Source organism: Schistocerca serialis, chromosome 6, assembly GCF_023864345.2.
Source record: "Schistocerca serialis cubense isolate TAMUIC-IGC-003099 chromosome 6, iqSchSeri2.2, whole genome shotgun sequence".
NCBI lineage: Eukaryota > Metazoa > Arthropoda > Insecta > Orthoptera > Acrididae > Schistocerca > Schistocerca serialis.
The window spans coordinates 540,612,515-540,632,677 of NC_064643.1; the positions used below are offsets into that span (position 1 = coordinate 540,612,515).

Genomic DNA, 20,163 nt, shown 5'->3' on the forward strand with positions numbered 1-20,163 from the left:
GTTGCCTCTGCCAAAATATTGTCCTCGTAGCCGGCGGTTCATGTGAGGGGAGATGAAATTCAGAGGGAGCCAATTACGGGCTGTACTGTGGGTACGATCAAACACTTACCTTCGGAAGCGCTACTGAAGCATCTTCATCGCTCCTGCAGAATGAGGCCGAGAACTGTCATGGAGGAGGAAACGCAAATTAACAGCAAATTATCAGTATTAAACGCAGTTAACATGTCAGGAATTTGAAACTCCCAGGATGTGAAGATGCATGCTTTGAGAAACTTCCGGCATATGCCGACAAGTGGCATGACAAACTGAATTGGAAAGGCAGTTGAAACAGAATGGCCCCATCCCTTTATGTGTGCACCGTAGGAAAACAGTAAGCAGTAATACGATTTTTATGGTTGGATGGCGTGAAGCCTCTACAGATCCATAGAAGGTTGTTAGAAATGTATGGAGATAACTGCATTAGTGAGAGAAGAGTGTACGAAGGAGCAGATGCCTTGAAAAGTGGACGTACGTCAGACACTGATAAGGAACGCTCTGGTCGTCCCAGCTCGGTCGTTACTGACGAGAATGTGGGACGCGCTGACGCCATGATTCGTGATATCTGGTGTATTTCTGTAGAAGCTTTAGCCACGGAACTGAGTATCAGTGTCGGATACGCTCATACTGTTATAATTAAGGTTCTAAAGTACCGCTTTTTGTGCGCACGAGGGAGCCTGGGTGAACACCAGATAATGCGCTTTCAGGCTGCCACATCATTTCTGGCGCTATATAACGCTTTCTGACACGAATCGTCAGAGGAAAAGAAACCTGGGTGCACAGCTATGAACCGAAAGCAAAAGGTCTTCAGAATGACTACACACATCTTCTCCTGCCATGAAGAAATTCAAGTCTCAGCCCTCTGCCGGAAAGGTCCTTTTTCCATCCTTTTCTGGGGTATGAATGGGCAGATTTTTGAACACTATCAGCAAAGGGGTGAAACAGTGAACAGTGCCCGGTTCAGTGCCGCGTTGGAGAATAAGGCCAGCAATACAGAGCCGTAGCAGAGGACTTTTCTCTAGAAGTGTTCTTCTCTTTCACGACATTGCGTGCCCCCACACCGCCGCTGCAACACTTGCCGTCATTCGAAGATTGAGATTTCAGGTCTTACTGCATCCCCCATACAGCCCTGATCTCCCTTCTTCGAATTACCACGTGTTTGGACCTCTGCAAGACTCTCTCAGAGGACGGAAATTTGAAAGTGATGATGAGATCAATGAAGCGGTGACCTCTTGGTTACGGTCACAGCCGAAAACCTTTTATTCGAATGGAATAGAAAAGTTGGTGCAACGGCATGAGCAGTAAATCGAAATGGAGGGTAGTTATGTTGAAAAATGACTTCTTGTTTGTATGTATAAGTGAAATATATGCTTCGCAAAAAATATTTTGCTGTTACTTTTTGGATCACCCTCCTATATTCGGGCCGTGTCTCTCCGCAGATTAGACGGGAAGGCCTCTTTGGAAAGATCTATACTGCATTTACCTACAGCTCAGTGGGCCTATTGGCATACCCACTGCTAACGCCTCATCATGAGGCGCCGCGCGAGATTAGCCGAGCGGTCTTAGGCGCTGCAGTCATGGACTGTGCGGCTGGTCGCGGCGGAGGTTCGAGTCCTCCCTCGGGCATGGGTGTATGTGTTTGTCCTTAGGATAATTTAGGTTAAGTAGTGTTTAAGCTTAGGGACTGATGACCTTAGCAGTTAAGTCCCATAAGATTTCGCACACATTTGAACATTTTTTTCATCATGAGGCAAACGGTGAACGGCCCACACGTGGCTCGTCGTCTCGCATGCATACCCAATGCACATGATCAGTACCCGATAGTTTCGACCATTCAGTGGTTGCAGCTAGGGCACACCCTAGTTACGGTGGGATCACATCCTGTTCAATCCGGCATATCGAAACCTACATCTAAATTTTCAGGCAGGGAAAAATACACGGAAAGAAATGCACTGTCAAAATTTTAGCTGCTAAAACGTACTTCAAGTGTTTCTTTTATGTTAAAGCTAATCACTTTTGCCCCGCGAAGAAACGCCTATAAAGGAGGTTTGTGCAGTCTCCCCTGCTTAGTGAGTGAATCGGCGAATAAGCAGACGCAGCCGTGACAGGAGAACGTAGCGCCGCGTAGTGCAAAGTCAAAAGTGTACACACATGAATTTTAAGTACTTAACCATAGCAAAAATGTCTCATATCATTAATTTTCTGAATAACCTGCAGTTAATATCTCTAGCTAAACTGTTGCAGATTTGTTATGCAAATGACTAGCAGAGGAAAGAAAATCATGGGATTGTATGATGCTACTTTACAGACGATTTCTATCAATCGGGACTTAGTTTGTTGACATTAAATATTTTGTATCAATTCCCGTAGCACAGTGCTTATGAGACCTTTGAATAATGTTTATTTTACTAGGAATGAAACATTTCCTTATTTATTCCCTCCAATCGTCACCAACGTTCGAAGTTTTTATTGGCTGGCGAAAACAAACATTTTCCCAACACCGTGCACACCTGATAAAAAAAATTAATGTCTTTAGACACTTCATAGTAATTACTAGTTTTAATTAGACAGAACTGGAATGGATTACGAAACGGTCGTTGGCCGTTGTTCTGCGTATTGTGCTGCGTACCAGGCATACTTGATGAAATTCATAAAATGTGGTGATCCATGCCGCCAATGTAGATATGACTGAAGTTAAACAACACTGTTCTGCTGATAAACCTGAAATGACAAAGAGCTAACGCGAATTATATTGTCCGACAATTTTCTGAAAAATGCTTTCGTTGAGTCACACTATTAGTTCCAGATGGCGTCCTAAAGACAGATGTGTCGTTCTGTCTCGCCAAGAGTCCGTCAAAAGCAATGAATTATTTTCTGCAACTGATAAGAAGACGTTTCGGATGTAACTATGAAAATAATCCTCTCCCATTTTCTCAGATTTTTCTACATCCACTACAAGATTTTCGCAAGTAAACAGTCTTTTTTTTTTAATTTTTGTCCTAATTCGCCTTGACGTTCCTAAGACAGATGTAAAGCAGCGGAAAAAGTAATCCACTGATACTTATTTTAGTATTAGCAGAAGAGCCAACACCGTGTTACGAGTGGAGGCCGAAATGCACGCGTTTTAGCTTACTGACGTGAGGTCTGGAACATGACAAGGAATGAGAATTCAGAAAGCGGACGTAATTAGTTTAATACTTAACTTTAATCCATTAATGATGTACGTCGCTCTTGACGGAACATGATTCACAATATTATCTGTTCAGAATACATTCTTGAAGATAGTAATTATAGTAACTGAATATGGCGCCTTGCTAGGTCGTAGCAAATGACGTAGTTGAAGGCTATGCTAAACTGCCGTCTCTGCAAATGAGAGCGTATGTAGACAGTCAACCATCGCTAGCAAAGTCGGCTGTACAATTGGGGCGAGTGCTAGGGAGTCTCTCTAGACTAGACCTGCCGTGTGGCGGCGCTCGGTCCGCAATCACTGATAGTAGCGACACGCGGGTCCGACGTATACTAACGGGCCGCGGCCGATTTAAAGGCTACCATCTAGCAAGTGTGGTGTCTGGCGGTGACACCACACTTATCACTGCTATTGTTGTATACGAATGTGTCATAGCATTCATTGTCCGCGCAAACGACTCTATTTTGCTCTCGAAAGAATAAAGATCGGTTTGAGCGCATTTTTTGCACGAAACCTGACTAATTGGCTTTATACACAGCATTCTGGAGGAAAACGAGAAGCTTCGTCTTCACGTCACCTACGAACTTCTGTATATTGTTGCCTATTAACGACATCTTTCCAAGTCAACTCGAGATAAAGTTCGTAATTTGGCAATTTCCAACTTTTTTTAAATACACTTTTAAATGATTATGCGCTTCTTAGCAGCCAAAATTTTGACACTGTGTTTCTTTCACTGTATTCTTCCTGTATAAAAAAAATTTGAGGGCAGGTTTCGACATGTCGGATTGAACCGTTCCCTTGTTACAATGTTTAAAGCACTCCGTCTTCAGGCCAAATGTGGCCCATCGGGATCATCCGAGCGCCGTGTCATCCTCAGCTGAGAATGCGCATAGGAGGGGCGGGAGGTCAGCACCGCTCTCCCGGCCGTTGTGATGGTTTTCTTTGACTGGAGCCTCTACTGTTCGGTCGAGTAGCTTCTCAATTGGCATCACGAGGCTGAGTGCACCCATAAAAGTGGCAACAGCGCATGGCGGCCTGTATGGTCACCCATCCAAGTGCCGGCCACGCCCGACAGCGCTTAACTTCGGTGAGCTAACGGGAACCGGTGTATCCATTGCGGCATGGCCGTTGCCGTTACAATGTTTAGCAGCAAATGTTGCTGATCGGCACGCTTTCTATCACTCTTTCCATATCTCACTACACCGATTTACTTGCAATATTGTGGCGTGCTCTCGAGTAAGGCTATCAGTTTGTGAGTACTTATTGTTATTTCGGCGTGGTCTATTTTGTCGAGAACGACTAGGTGGTGCATCATTCAGTCACCACACAATCAACAAAAGGCTACTAACTTCAGTTGCTTTTTTACACCGTAATTTCTTGTCGAATGATGAAATATATTATTGAATTTGTGTAGTTGAAAACTTCGGAGCGAAACAATCATATGATCCTATTTCCAGAAACATTGTTGATGCCTGTTACTTCAACGGCATCCTCAGTGTTATCGTCAGTGGTTAACAAAGTTACAAAGCACGCAGGTCGTCTCTCACATCATTTATAAGAACTATTTGTCAGAGAGAATTCGATCTATATCTGTTCTCTGCAAACCACCGGGAAGTGTGTAGGAGAGGGTACTTCACGCTGCACCTCGTATTGCGGTTGCTATCATTGGCGCCATTTGGTGCCCTTCGTTAGAACGTAGTAAGGGTGCGCACTAGCTGATATTTTGTTTGTAAAATAGCAACTCAGTCCTTCATCTATTGACTTTTCAAACACCCAGCTAGTATTTTACGAATCTGCTATGCTGAACATTTGTGGCCTCAGTTTGTCTTGAAAACTTCGTGACACACCGTTTTACAACGAAAGCCGTGATATGCACTTATTTGTCGTACACACATTGTAACCCCGTTCCTGCTGAATGCGGAGATGCAGAGGAAGGGTAGTCAGTGACTCCTGTCAATATCGAAACAACAGTAACCATTAACATGTTGTTTGAAGCATGTACACACATGTGAGCATCTCGGGAATGTAATAGAAATCAGATTTATTGTATTTTTGAAACTTCCTGGCATTCGTCACGTGATGCCGACGGTATGCCTAACTTTGGAAGGCGTCATCATTCTCGATTAAGAGTAATCGATTGTCATTCTGCTGGCGCAAAGTCGACATCCATATTTTGTCCAACTTTAAAACTACTTCTTTTCTATTAAAATTATTATGGTGTTTGTGAATCTCTATTGCTTCTCCATACATGCGCGCATGATAAAGGGATGTTCGTGCTAGAACGCTTGTCTCATTAAATTTAATTTCGTGGTTTCCATCTCGAGAAACATGTTCAGCTACGTCCGAATTTTTTGGTGTGTCCTAAGCGACCGTTTCTTTTATGTTCGGCTAAGCGGGTGTTTACACTTCTTTTCCTTGTTCCAATATATACTTGTCCACAACTGCATGGAATTTTGTATACCCCAGGGGTTGCTAGGGGGTGTCGGGCGTCTTTTGCAGTTCTTAAATATTCCTTAATCTTCTTGGTGGGTCTGAACATTGTTTCGATCCCATACATGGCCAGAACTTTCCCGATACGGTGCGTGACTTTATTAATGAACAGTAGGAAAACTTTTCCAGTAGTTGACCGTTGTTGCTCTTGACTTCTGGCTTATTTTCTTCTTTGATGGAGGGCTCAATCAATTTCCTTGCTGGTATATCCGTTTTTCATGATATAATTCATCTTGCAAGGAAGCCGGCTCGCAGATTTTGTTGGCTCTGTCCACCGAGACTTTCATGACACCTCTTTTTTTGCCTAGGATGATGGTTTGATTCCTTGTGGAGATATCAATCCGTGTGAGTGTTCTTTTTATATACCTTGTGGCAAAGCGTCCCATCCACCCGTTTAATTACCGACACATCCAGAAAATTGAGCTGACCGTTGCTCTTTTTCTCCATCGTAAACTGTCTCTTCGGGTTAATACTGTTCAGATGCACCAAGAAGACATCCAGCTCTTCTTCACCATGAGTCCACACTATAAATGTGTCATCATAATAGCGGTACCCTTTAGCTGGCTTTTTACTGGCAGTCTGCAACGCTCGCTGTTCGAAGATCTCCATAAATAAATTGGCAACAGCTGTGCTAAGAGGGCTTCCCATCGCCACCCCGTCGATCTGTTCGTAAAACTCGTTGTTGTACTGGAAACAGTTGTCGTCAGGCAGTGTTTAAGTAAAGCCAGTATGTCAGTCGGAAAAAATGTCTGCTATATATGAAATAGCTTCATTTACAGACACCATGGTAAACAATGATACTGCATCGAAGCTCACAAGAATATCACTTGGTCTGACGTTAATCTCCCTCAGTTTTTCAATAAAATGCGCCGAGTTTTTAATGTAACTGTCCGTTCTGCCAATGTATGGTTGCAGCAAGCAGGCGAGATATCTGGCCACCTCTTGTGTTGGAGATCCTATAGCACTCACTCCTATATCCCGGAAGTTTCAACTGAAGACACCGGCCGTGAAAGCCTACATTGTATGATTAGCCATGATAGTGTCCACTAGAATCAGAGATTACGTTAGCGCCAACTGTGAAACATGACTAGCAGGACCATTCTTTTCGTCAAGATGTGTAATACGAGACAGAGTCCTGTGCAATTTAGAATGTGTATGAACAGCTTTGATAGCCATAAGGGATTCGCACTCGATGATATGCAATAAAGGACACCTTATATCATAACTGCATAAGCCTACAATGAGGTGACAAAAAGACATGGGATGGCGGTAGTATCGCGTACACAAGGTATAAAAGAGCAGTGAATTAGCGGAGCTGTCATTTGTACTCAGAAGATTCATTTGAATAGGTTTCCGACGTGATCGTGGCCGTATTACGGAAATGAACAGACTTTGAATGCAGAATGGTAGTTGGAGCTAGACGCACGGGACATTTTCCTGATATCGTTTGGGAATTAAATATTTCAGGACCCGAAGTGTCATGAGTGTGCCGAGAATACCAAATTTCAGGCATTAACTCTCATCACAGATAATTCGGTGGCCGACGGTCTTCACTTAACGACCGAGAGAAGTGCCATCTGCATAGAGTTGTCAGTGCTAGCAGATTAGCAACACCGCGTGAAATAGCCAGGGAGATAAATGAGGACGTACGACGGACGTATCCGTAAGGAGAGGGCGGTGAATTTGCTGTTAATTGACCATAGCTGCAGACGACCGATGCGAGTGCCTTTGCTAACCTCACGACATCGCCTGCAGCGCCTCCCCTGGGCTCGTGACCATATCGGTTGGACCCTACACGACTCGAAAATCGTGGCGTGGTCAGTCGAGTCCCGATTTCAGTTGGTGAGAGCTGATGGAAGGGTTCGAGTGTGGCGCATACCCCACGAAATAATGGACCCCAGTTTTTAGCAAGGCGCTGTGTAAGCTGGTAGTAGCTCCATAATGGTGTGGGCTGTGTTCGCACGGAATTGACTGTGTACTCTGGCTCAACTGAACCATTCGCTGTCTAGAAATGGTTATGTTCGGCTATGCACCCATTGATGGACTTCATATTCCCAAACAACGAAGTCATTTCGCCTGGCCACAATTGTTCGCGATTGGCTTGAAGAACATTCCGAACAGTTCGAGCGTATGATTTGTCTACCCAGATCGCCCGACATGAACCCAACTGAACATTAATGGGACATATTCGAGAGATCAGTCCGTGCACAAGATTCTGCACAAGCAAAATTTTTGCAATTGTAAATAGCTTTAGAGGCAGTATGGCTCAATATATTTGCGTGGGACTTCCAGTGACTTATTGAACCTGTTCCACACCGAGTTGCTGCACTAAGCCGGGCAGAAAGAGATTCGACACGACATTAGGAGGTATCCCACGACTTTTGTCATTGTAAACGAAGTGACGTTTCTTCATCGACGCCAACATAACCGCTGATCACAATGGGTCTACTGCCTCTGTTACATGTGTGTGATTCCTTTACTTCCTGGCAAAGAGAATGATGAATATTGTCGACAGCTCTGATTTTCATAGAGAATCAACGTGTGTTGAGAACATTTAACAAAACAAATTCGTTGCAAAAGACTTTCCGATTTAGTTACTTCCGGTGTTCTTGCACCCAGACCCAAAATATACTGATCCCCACATTCATCACAGGTGGTTTAAGGAAACCGCTAACTGGTAGAAGGGAGTTCCATTAAGTTTCGGGTGTGCAGACGCAAGAAATCTCCTTCTTCTTCTAATATTTCGGCTGTATAACGTTCAGCCATCTTCAGAGTGAGCCGCAAGACTGCCGCTCCAATGCTCGCTTCGTCCCTTTATACTGTTGGACCGCGCGACTGCGCATGCGGTCACAGATGCAAATGCGCCAGAGACGTTGGTCGGCGGCAGCGACGTGCATAATGCGCGAGTTTTATCTATGACTCCGCAGTTGATCTTTGTTGGCATATCGACATATCATTGTGAGCTGCACTGTGACGACGTCTTTGCGAGTTTATTACAGCAAGTGCCGGATTCCAAGATATATCAAGATTGAAACCACTATCTCTATTAATTAAGTCCGTCGTCAAGAGAATTTCAATTGCCCCTTTACTATCGAGTCCCAAAAGGATGATGCAGTTGCCAAAATTTCGACGTTGTCATACAACATACTGTGACCATTATCAATACAGTGCTCTGCCACTGCCGACTTGTTAGGTTGTAAAAGTCGTGTGTACCTCTGGTGTTCTGTACATCTTTCTTGGACAGTACGAGTTGTTTGTCCGATGTAAGAAAGGCCACATTCACATGGAATTTTGTAAACTCCAGATTTTCGGAGCAGCAAATCATCTTTGACGGAGCCCACGAGTGCAGCTGTCTTAGGTGGAGGACGAAAAATCACGTTTACTTTGTGTCTGCCGAGAATGCGTCCTATTTTTGATGAGAGGCTACCCACATATGGCAGGAAGGCCATCGATTTAAAGGTTTCTTCATCTTCTTCTGCTTTCTTTGAGGCCTCTTTCGGTTTCATTTTCAGCGCCCTCTGTATTTGTTGTGGAGAGTACCCATTGTCTTCAAACATTCTTTGTAAGTGGGAAAGTTCATCTTGCAGACTGCTTTCGTCAGAAATAACATGCGCTCTGTGAGTCAAAGTTCGGAGAACACTCAATGTCTGCCCAGAAGCGAGCACTGGAGCTGCAGTCTTGCGGCTCACACTGAAGATCGCTGAACGTTATATAGCCGAAATATTAGAAGAAGAAGGTGATTTCTTGCGGCTGCACACCCAAAACTTAATGGAACAGTCTTTGCGCCGCCAAAACCTGAAGATTCACATGGTAGAAGGGAGTTTAGTCTCGCTGCTCCACGTGCAGCTCGATACTTTCCCAAACACAAAGAACTTGATGTGACACTTGATCAGCGCTAAACATCGGCAGGCAGAGCTCACGACAGTTGCGCATCTTCTCTGACATCGAGCGAAGTGGTGCAGTCGTAAGATTCCAGATTCAGTTCCTCTACGGTTTCTCTAAATCACTTAAGGCAAATAGCGGGATGGTACTTTGTAAAGGGCAGGGTAGATTTCCTTCATAATCCACTTGCACTCCGAGCTTGTGCTTCGTCTCTAACGATCTCGTTTCCTTAATAATCCTTCATTCTGCCTTATCTGACTATTTTCAAACGGTAGAATTGGACATCTGGGCAGCCAGATGAAACTCTACTCCCATAGCAGGAAAGGAACATGCCACTATGGTTGAAAAACGTCAGTCAGTTTTATTTTGAGGAAATAATGCGGAATGTCGGTATGATTTCAAATATTAACTCTCCACTCTGTCTACTGGGAAAGAGAGAAAGCAAATCATTCGTATATGATACATAATTGAAGTGGGCGTAGAAGTTAAACTGGCTAGACGATGAACTATGCCTAATTTATCTTAAGGCCTTTATCCAGCTTGGAACGCTCTACCCATATTAATTGTTACCTCTCGCCCCAGTGCCTGAAGGGAGTAGCTGTATCGATATGATGTCCTCGTCGTTACAGAAATCTTTCTCGGGACAGTCAGACTCATCAATCTTGAACAACATAATACACTGTTAACAGGTGTAGAACTATGAAACCGGAATTTTTCTACAGATGGTGCTAGCCGTCAATGTAGGGACCGTAAGACTACGTCTGCAGCGCCATCTGCTACCGGTAACGACTGACGACAAATGTCAACACACAGTAACTCAAGTTCCATACGTCGGTATCTGTTACAGACCCATAAACATGTCGATTTTTGTGCCTTGAAGAAAACTCCTGCAGAATCACATCGAATGCTTGTCGAAGCTTTCGGCGAACATGCTCTTGGAAAAACACAGTGTTTCGAGTGGTTCAAAAATTCAAAGTGGAGATTTTGACGTGAGAAACGACGAAAGCGAGAAACGACCGGAAAAGCTCGAAGACAACGAACTGCAGGCCTTATTGGATGAGGATGATATTCAAACTCAATGGAAACTCACGGAACAATTGAATTTGACGCAGAAAGCTGTTTCCCTTCTGTTGAAAGCTATGGGAAAGGTGCAGAAAGTGGGTTCCGGATGAACTGAATAAAAGACAGCAAGCAAATCGAAAGCAATGCTGCTCGCCAGATACAAAAGAAAGTCGTTTTTCATCGGATAGTGACAGGTGATGAAAAATGGATACATTTTGAGAATATACGTGTCGTAAATCTTGGATGAATACAGGCAAACCATCGAATTCACTGCAAGACCAATACGCTTAGGAAAGAAGACAATGCTCTGTGTTTGGTGGGATCAGAAGGGTGTCATCTACTATAAGCTGCTAAAACCTGGTGAAACGGTTAACACTGATCGCTACCAACAGCAAATGATCGATTTAAATTGAGCATTACGTGAAAAATGACCGGAATATGGAAAAAGGTAACACAAAGTCACATTGGTGCATGGTAACGCCCCATCACACACAGCAAAACGGGTCGGGATACGATCGAGGCATTCAGTCGTAAAATACTTATTCTCCGGACTTGGCTCCCTGCGATTAACACCTATTTGCATCACTGGAGTACGCTCTTGCTGAACAATGCGTCAAATCATATGAAAATGTACGGAAACGGCTCGCTGACTGGTTCGCTTCAAAACAATAACTGGTTTTTTTTTTTTTTTTTGCGTGGCAATGATAGCCTGCCGGAGACGTGGAAGAAATGTATAAATACGAGGCCTGTTCAGAAAGTAAGCTCCGATTGATTGCCAAATTGAAACCACAGTGAACATCAGAAATGTTTTACTTGTAACAATTAGCTACACCTTTCAGCTACTTCTCTACGTAGTCGCCGTTCTGACTTAGACTTTTGTCATAGCGTTGTACCAACTTTTCAATAGCCTCATCATAGAAGGCAGCCGCCAGTGCTTTCCGCCAATTCTCCACGCTGGCCTACACCTCGTTGTCTGTGTCAAAATGTTGTCTTCAAAGACAGCGGTTCATGTGACCAGAGATGAAACTCAGGGGGAGACAATTGCGGACTGTATTGTGGGTAATCTAACATTTCCATTTGAAAACGATGCAGGAGCATCTTCATTGCCCCTGCAGAATGCGGCTGAGAATTGTCGTGAAGACGAAACAGCACGACAGTTATGTAATGTTAGCTGCATAGCTTCAGGCGAAATTTCTCACCAGGCCCTCGTACTTGGCGGCAGACACTATTTTCTAGACATCTTTACGCACTCACTGCGAGCTCATAAATGAGAAGAGCGACGTGGTGCTAACTAGCGTTATACTAGAGACACTACCCAACACATCTGTGCAAAGCTTTATCGGATTTTCAGAGTCGTTTCCATTTCGCGACCGATCGGAGCTTACTTTCTGAACGCCCCTCGTAGCAATGGAGATTATTTTGAATTAAATATTGTTAACCTGTTTCAGAATACAGACTTGTAATTACTGCAACCAAATTCCGGTTTCTTATTTCTACTCCTGGTAAATGCACCTACGCACTCGTAAACAGAAGCGCAACAACACGAGGGCTTAACGATAACAGGAAATAAGAAAACAAGAGAAAATTATTTGATATGGTTTAAATTTATTGATATGCTTCTGAAGAAACTCTTTGCACACGGTTTTGAAAGCGACCCAAAACAATTTAATATTGATCCAAGGTCCGACATTATCTTCCAGCTTCTATTGAATCGGCTACTCGCGTCAGCTATCACGGCTAGAGTCTTCATAGAGTGAACAATTAGCAGCAATGTGACAGCCAGCATTACGTAACACGTGAACTCAAAGACCTCTGCCCAAACAGGCACTACACTGCACTTGCACTTTTCCAGTCATAAGTATTGTGTTGGGGTCAGCGCGTTTAAAACAGATGTTTCTTCAGTTTAGCGAAGAAACGGTTCAAAGGTACACCATGTCACAACTAATTCCTTCGTCAGTATTTTTAGCGTAAGAGTTACATAGTGCCTTCTTTGTATTCTTCACAGTTGATGTACGACATATTTACATAATATGTACCAAAATACCAGGTTTTTTTGTATGCTGACGTGTAGCTTTGATGTCCAGAATGAACTTTCGCCCTGCAGTGGTGTGTGCGCTGATATGAAACTTCCTGGCAGATTGAAACTGAGGATCGAACCGGGACTCGAGCCCGGGGCTTTTGTCATTTTCGGGCTAGTGCTCTACCAACTGAGCTACCCAAGCACTTCTGTGAGGTTTGGAAGATAGAAGATAAGATGCTTGCGGAAGTAAACCTCTGAGGACGTGTCAAGAGTCGTGCATGAGTAGCTCAGTTGGTAACGCACTTGCTCCCTAAAGGTGAAGGACCAAGGTTCGAGTCCCGGTCAGGCACACAGTTTTATTCTGCCAGGTAGTTTCATAAATTTTCTGTATTTACCTGGCAATTTTAGTTGTTTACAACGATAAATACGTTAAATGTGGCCCGAGTGTAGCCCTCGGGTTATGCTTCAGATCAATCAGCCTAAAATTTATTTCTAGACCTCGGGCTACTCTAAAGATCAGTCTCTAACGACAGTCAATATTTAGAGAGTGGTCACTAGCGCGCTCTAACCCTTTTCAGTACTAAACGGCTCCATTCTCTCACCTTACCTCACTGCTGACGGCGCTTTAAAATCTAATTGACGAAAATGAATTCGTAATTTGTTTTAGCATTAGAAAGGCACAAGCTGTGACCTATATAAAGTCATAAACTCAGAATTTTGTTGGAAAGTCTGAGTACTTCCGCGTGCTCGAGGTGCTCATACTCACGCCGGAATTTCCCTGTTTCCTCCTATCGCCATATAAGCACTGTTTTAAGTTTATGGGAAAATTATGTCAGTTCAGGAAAAGTACAAGTTATCACATAGTTTTTGAAATACGAGGCAGCAGGAGTATATGCTTGCGCTATCTGATACAGGGCACAAAAGTATGGCAAAGAAACTTCGTGACATGATAGCGCCATGTAAATGCAAAGCTTACGTCGGATGAGCAGGTTCATGCGGAATACAATGGAATGTTTTCCCAAGGTTTCTTGTGAGGTTCTTCTGAAAGTATAAGAAATAGCTGTCTCATGTTTACATTTTCCGTTGAAGTCACAATTCACGGTTATTGACGGATCGGATCATTGGCGCAATACTCTACTGTGTAATATTATAATGGTGCGAAGTCATGTAATGTGTTGAGAGCGGTTTAAACTGAACGGTTGCCCGGGGTTGATGTGATGAATGTTCCTCAAACCGTTTTCTATTGAAGAAAAAAAATTAAGAGAAAACAAGGAGATACATCAAGGTTTAACGACCTGTCGACGTCATGGTCATTAGAGACAGAGCACAAGCCCCGATTAGATGAAAATAGGTAAGACGATAAACTGTGTCATTTTCAAATCAAATTCCCTGGCGTTCGCGTAAAATTATTTGAGGATATCGCGAAAATTTAAATGTAGATGACTAGAAGAGTGCGAGTTTAGTGATTTACCTGCTCATTCATCATGCTGAGGAACGGACGTGCCACATACACTTCTTGCCTGGATACGTTCTACAAGAGCTCTACGCTCGTCCTTCCCGTCATAATACGAGGGTTGCCCAGAAAGTAAGTTCCGATCGGTTACGAAATGGAAACCACAGTGAAAACCAGAAACGTTTAATTTGCAACAGTTTTAAGTACACCGTCCACCTACTTCTTTACATAGTCGCCGCTCCAACTTCGAGTGTTGTCGTAGTGCTGTATCAACTTTCCAATATCCTCGTTATAGAAAGCAGCCGCCTGTGCTTTCGGCCAGTTATCTGCACTGGTCTGCAGCTCGTTGTCTGTGGAAAAATTTTGTCTCCATAGCCAGCGGTTCTTGTGCGCACAGATGAGACTCATGGGGAGCCAATTACGGACTGTACTGTGGGTGATCAAACACTTCTCATCGGAAACGCTGCAGGAGCGTCTTCATTGCCCCTGCAGTGTGCGACCGAGAATTGGCCTGAAGAAGGAACTGCTCGACAGTTGTGTTATGTGGGCTGCATGACACAGGCGAAACCTCTAACCAGACCCATACTTGGCAGGAGACGCTATTCCCTACGCATCTTTACGTGCACACTGTTCACTCAAAACTGAAAAGAACGACGCGACTCTATCGACGGGCATACTAGAGACACGGTTCAAACATCTGTGCAAAGTTTTACCGGATTTTCCCAGTGGTTTCCATTTCGCGACCGATCTGAACTTACTTTCTGGACAACTATAGTACCAAAGCAAATATAATCGTTTCTAGATTTGCGGACGGTTCCTAGCGGAGCTATCAGATGAGAATATAGAGATGAATATGTTCAATATAATTTCAATCACATTTCATGTAATTCAACTTACACTGCGCAACAAAAGTAAAACATTACTTTCCGAAACCCCGTAATTGTCTCTCATTTCGACGCATAAGCTCGAAATTTGGCTCAAGATTCCAGCAACCTTCACTTGCGGCGTCATCCTCGGACCCAGCGACTCTTTAAACAGCAAGGTGTCAACATATGCAAAAAAAAAAGGCAAGAGCTTATACGAGGCGTGTTTTTTAAGTACTATTTTGAAATATCTCAGTAATTTTATTTTTGCATGAAAGACTGTACCTTAATCTAGTTTTCTACATAATTTCCGTCAATACTGAGGCACTTATCATAACGTTGTACCAGTTTTTGAATACCCTCTTAATAGAAGTCTGCCGCCTGACTTGTTAACTACTGCATCACCATTGTTTCGACTTCGTCATCTTCTTGAGGACACTGACTGCCCAGGTGTTTCTTCAAGTGCAGGAACAGATGGTAGTCACTGGGCGCAAGATCGGGGCTGTACGGAGGATGATCTACAGTTTCCCATCGAAAATATGTGATGAGATCTTTGGTCTGATTCGTCGCATGCGGACGGGCATTGTCTTGCAGCAAAATGATGCCCTTGCTCAACTTCCATGGACTGTTGCTTTGATTCTGGCGTGACGTAGACCACCCATGTTTCATCGCCCGTAACAATTTGGCTTAAGAAATCAGCTCAGTCGTTGTGGTACGGTTCAAGGAAACTCAATGCACTGTCTAAACTTTTGGTTTTGTGCACATCCTTCAACATTTTCGGTACCCAACGTGCGCACAATTTTCAGTAATTCAAGTGCTCGGTCACAATCTCATAAAAAAAGGGACGAGAAACATTAGGAAAGTCATCCCGCAAGGAGGAAATCGTAAAGCGTCTGTTTTCTCTCACCTTATTGTCCACTTCCTGCACCAAACTTTCATTAACGACCGAAGGACGCCTACTCCGTTGTTCATCATGCACATTTGTGCGGCCATCTTTAAATGCTCTCACCCACTTTCTTACCATTCCATCACTCATAATGTTTTCTCCGTAAACTGCACAGACCTCACGATGAATATCTATCGCTTTTACGCCTTTAGCACTAAGGAAGCTTATAACAGCCCTTACTTCACAATCGGCGGGACTCACGATTATCGGAGGCATCTTAAACACTCAGTACCCAATGTAAACAAGGAAGAATCAGACTGTAATGGCGTCAGTGTGTATATTAAGGTACAGGCTTTCATGTAAAAATAAAATTATTGAGATATCTTAGCACGTCTTTTTTTAATTTCAAAACGGTACTTACTTAAAAAACACGCCTGTTCATGTTAGCTAAAAGGCGGGTTAGTGATGTTACATTGGCACCAAATTTCATCACAATTCTGTCCAACCCCACGATGCACGTGTCATACGATGGGGAGGTCGTCACACCCCTTCTTACATACATTTCACTCCTTCTTTTGACGCCTCAGTGATGGAGATCAAGTCCTTGACAACCAGCTTTGAAACCATGCGATTTTCTTGTGGGTGGCCGAGGAAAACATTTAAAGATACACTGCCGCTCAGGATCTACACGAAAATGCCTCAAGGGGTGGCATGTAGGACCTTAATGAACCCACGCCTTCACTTGGGGGGTTGATTCCCACACATATAGCGGTCTAATACGACAGTTAGCAGCGCGATAAGCAACCTTCGACACTACTGCCACCGCATGGGCGTTTCAAACCTACTCAAACGACAGCGTGGGGCTCCAACCCCACTGCCGGCCGCGGTGGTCTAGCGGTTCTGGCGCTGCAGTCCGGAACCGCGGGACTGCTACGGTCGCAGGTTCGAATCCTGCCTCGGGCATGGGTGTGTGTGATGTCCTTAGGTTAGTTAGGTTTCAGTAGTTCTAAGTTCTAGGGGACTTATGACCTAAGATGTTGAGTCCCATAGTGCTCAGAGCCGTTTGAACCATTTCCAACCCCACTGAAAGTGATCTGACCCGTTTGGGGTATAGCGCGATCACCGTTTTTGCTCTTCTGTACAACTCGGAATCACTAGGGACTGTTATAAACGATTCGGCGAAATCTGTACCTTATACGAAGCAGCAAAGGGTTCATGTGCTTTTTCAACCCTCCTTTTTCGGTCCCTTCTAGGTCATGATAAAGAGGGAGGGGGTGCAACATTAAGATGTACGTGAACAAAACGGCAAAGGGTGTATCTAAGATCTTCCATTTCGGCAACAGTCTCGGTGCTACCCACGCACCTTAGTTGAGCACGTTACAAATTTACGTGTGAGAAACTTCGACACACATTCATTCTCGTGGCTGCCATGGCTCCTGAGCGTCAGGCAACCCCTTTGACACCCTTCCTACCCCGCCTACCTTACGGTGTATAGCAGCCGCATGACAGAACGTGCGTCGAAATTTCTGATAAATACAAATGTAATGTGCTCAACTACGGTGCATTGGGGCACCGAGGGTGTTGCCGGAATGGGGGAGGGGGCACATCTGAATGTTGCATCTACCTCCCCTTGATCATACTGTAGGAGTGCGCGCAAGAGGAGGGGTGAAGAAACATTGTGCCCTTTGCTGCTCCGGATCGCTTTCAGATTTCATCGAATGGTCTTTACAGTCCCTAGTGATTTCGAATTGTGCAACGGGGCAAAAATTGCGGTCGCGTTTCACTCCAAACGGGTCGGCTCACTTCATTGGAGTTGCAGCTCCACGATATCGTTAGAATAAGGTTGCTAGCAGTGTCGAAAGCTGTCACGAAAGACGCCTTGATGCTTGTCACAAAGCGAACTGTCGTTTTCGATCACGAAATGTGTGGAATCAACGCCCCTAGGGAACGGGTGCTTTCATTGAAGCCCTTTATGTCACCCCCTGATGTATTTTAATGTCGATTCACAGCGGCGGTGTGTCTGAAACGTTTTACTCTGCCACGCATAAGAACAAAGTGATATCAGCGCTGCGTGTAGCGGTTCCGACATCCATCGCAGATGCGCCAAAAGAAGGGGTGAAATGTGGGTGAGATAGGGTGTGACGATCTTCTCATAGTCTGACACGTGCATGGTGGAGTTGGGCAGAATTGTAGTGAAATTCGAAGGCAATATGACATCATTAACCCGCCTTACAGCTCGCATGAACTCCAGAATTGTGGACCATTTTTGCTTGTGTTGACACCTTGCTGTTTGAAACGTCGCCAAGCCCGAAGCTGGCGTTGCAGCGCCCCATGCTTTTGCACCCTTACACAGCACGGTTGTAGCCGTCACTGAACCGAATTTTAAGCTTATGCTTCGAAATGGGAGACTGTAACGGGGTTTCGAAAAAGTGATTCTTCAATTTTGTTGCGCAGTGTATTTATAATTACTATTTTAATGGCAGAATTTGTGCCAAAATAAACTACACCAGGCAGTGGAATTTGAAACAGTATTATCATTGCTAGGTTGCAATAGATTTGTAGAGAAACTGAGTATCTGCAGGAAATGAAACACCTGTGATATCTCGTGTAGTTCGCATATGTCAGGAAATAGGTCATATTTTATTTTTCTACTTCGCGACGACGTAAAAAAGTTAGGCCATTTCTGTTCAGTTTCGCTGTATATTTGATATTGACAGATACGAACTTAGGCTTAAAATATTTATTCTGTGATGAAATAATACAGTTAAATTGAGCATCATGCTTCACAACTACGAGGTGCTATTTGGTCTTGGACGATTCCTCGTGGAGGTGATTACTGCTAAAAGTATTCGTCTTTGTTACATAAGATTTCGTATTTAATACAGTTGGTACGTAAGTTTAGATATTTTGTTTAATACTATTTAATACAAAACGTCGCTGTAGAAGCGTCGAAAGGAATCTCATCTTCAAGGTTCTCGATAATCGCGTATTTCGGGTGTTCAAGATGACAGATTTTTTGCACGCGTTCTATTTAGCGACGAAGCGTCATTCACCAAGAGCGGTAGCGCAGACCGGCATAATATGCTCTATTGGGCAACGGAAAATCCACGATGGCTGCGACAAGTGAAACATCAACGAACTTGGCAGGTTAATGTACGGTGCGGCATTATGGGAGGAAGGATAATTGGCCCTCATTTTATCGATGGTAATCTAAATGGTGCAATGTATGCTGATTTCCTACGTAATATTCTACCGATGTTACTACAAGATGTTTCACTGCATGACACAATGGCGATGTACTTCCAACACGATGGATGTCCGGCACATAGCTCGCGTGCGGTTGAAGTGGTATTGAATAGCATATTTTATGACAGGTGGATTGGTCGTCGAAGCATCATACCACGGCCCGCACCGGATCTGACGTCCACAGATTTCTTTCTGTGGGGAAAGTTGAAGGATATTTGCCATCGTGATCCACCGAAAACGCCTGACAGCATGCGTCAGCGCATTGTCAATGCATGGCGAATGTTACGGAAGGCGAACTACTCGCTGTTGAGAGGAATGTCGTTACACCTATTTCCAACTGCATTGAGGTTGACGGACATCATTTTGAGCATTTGTTGTATTGTTTAAAAATGTTCAAATGTGTGTGAAATCTTATGGGACTTAACTGTTAAGGTCATCAGTCCCAAAGCTTACACACTACGTAACCTAAATGAACCTAGGGACAAACACACACACCCATGCCCGAGGGAGGACTCGAACCTCCGCCGGGACCAGCCGCACAGTCCATGACAACAGCGCCTTAGACCGCTCGGCTATTTGTTGCATTAATGTGGTATTTACAGGTAATCACGCCGTAACATAATGCGTCCTCAGAAATGATAAGTTCACAAAGGTACATGTATCACATTAGAACAACCGAAATATAATGTTCAAACGTACCTACGTTCCGTATTTTAATTTAAAAAACCTACCTGTTGCCAACTGTTCGTCTAAAATTGTGAGCCATATGTTTGTGACTATTAGAGCGCCATCGATCACATAGCGAAAAAAGTGGTCCAACTAAAACATTCATATTTCTTTACGTACTACACGAATATGTAATAAGAAATGGGGGTTCCTATTAAAAAAAAAAAAAAAACGCAGTTGATATCCGTTTGACCTATGGCAGCGCCATCTAGCGGACCAACCATAGCGCCATCTGGTTTCCCCCTTCAAGCTATACAAGTTTCGTTCTTTGTAGTTTTTTGGTTTGATGCTTATTTCGTGAGATATTTGACC

General features: G+C 43.9%; 1 pseudogene; it reads right to left on the reverse strand.

Moving 5' to 3' along the window:
- Positions 1-4,238: 4,238 nt before the first annotated feature.
- Positions 4,239-4,356, reverse strand: LOC126485511 (5S ribosomal RNA; annotated as a pseudogene).
- Positions 4,357-20,163: the final 15,807 nt, after the last annotated feature.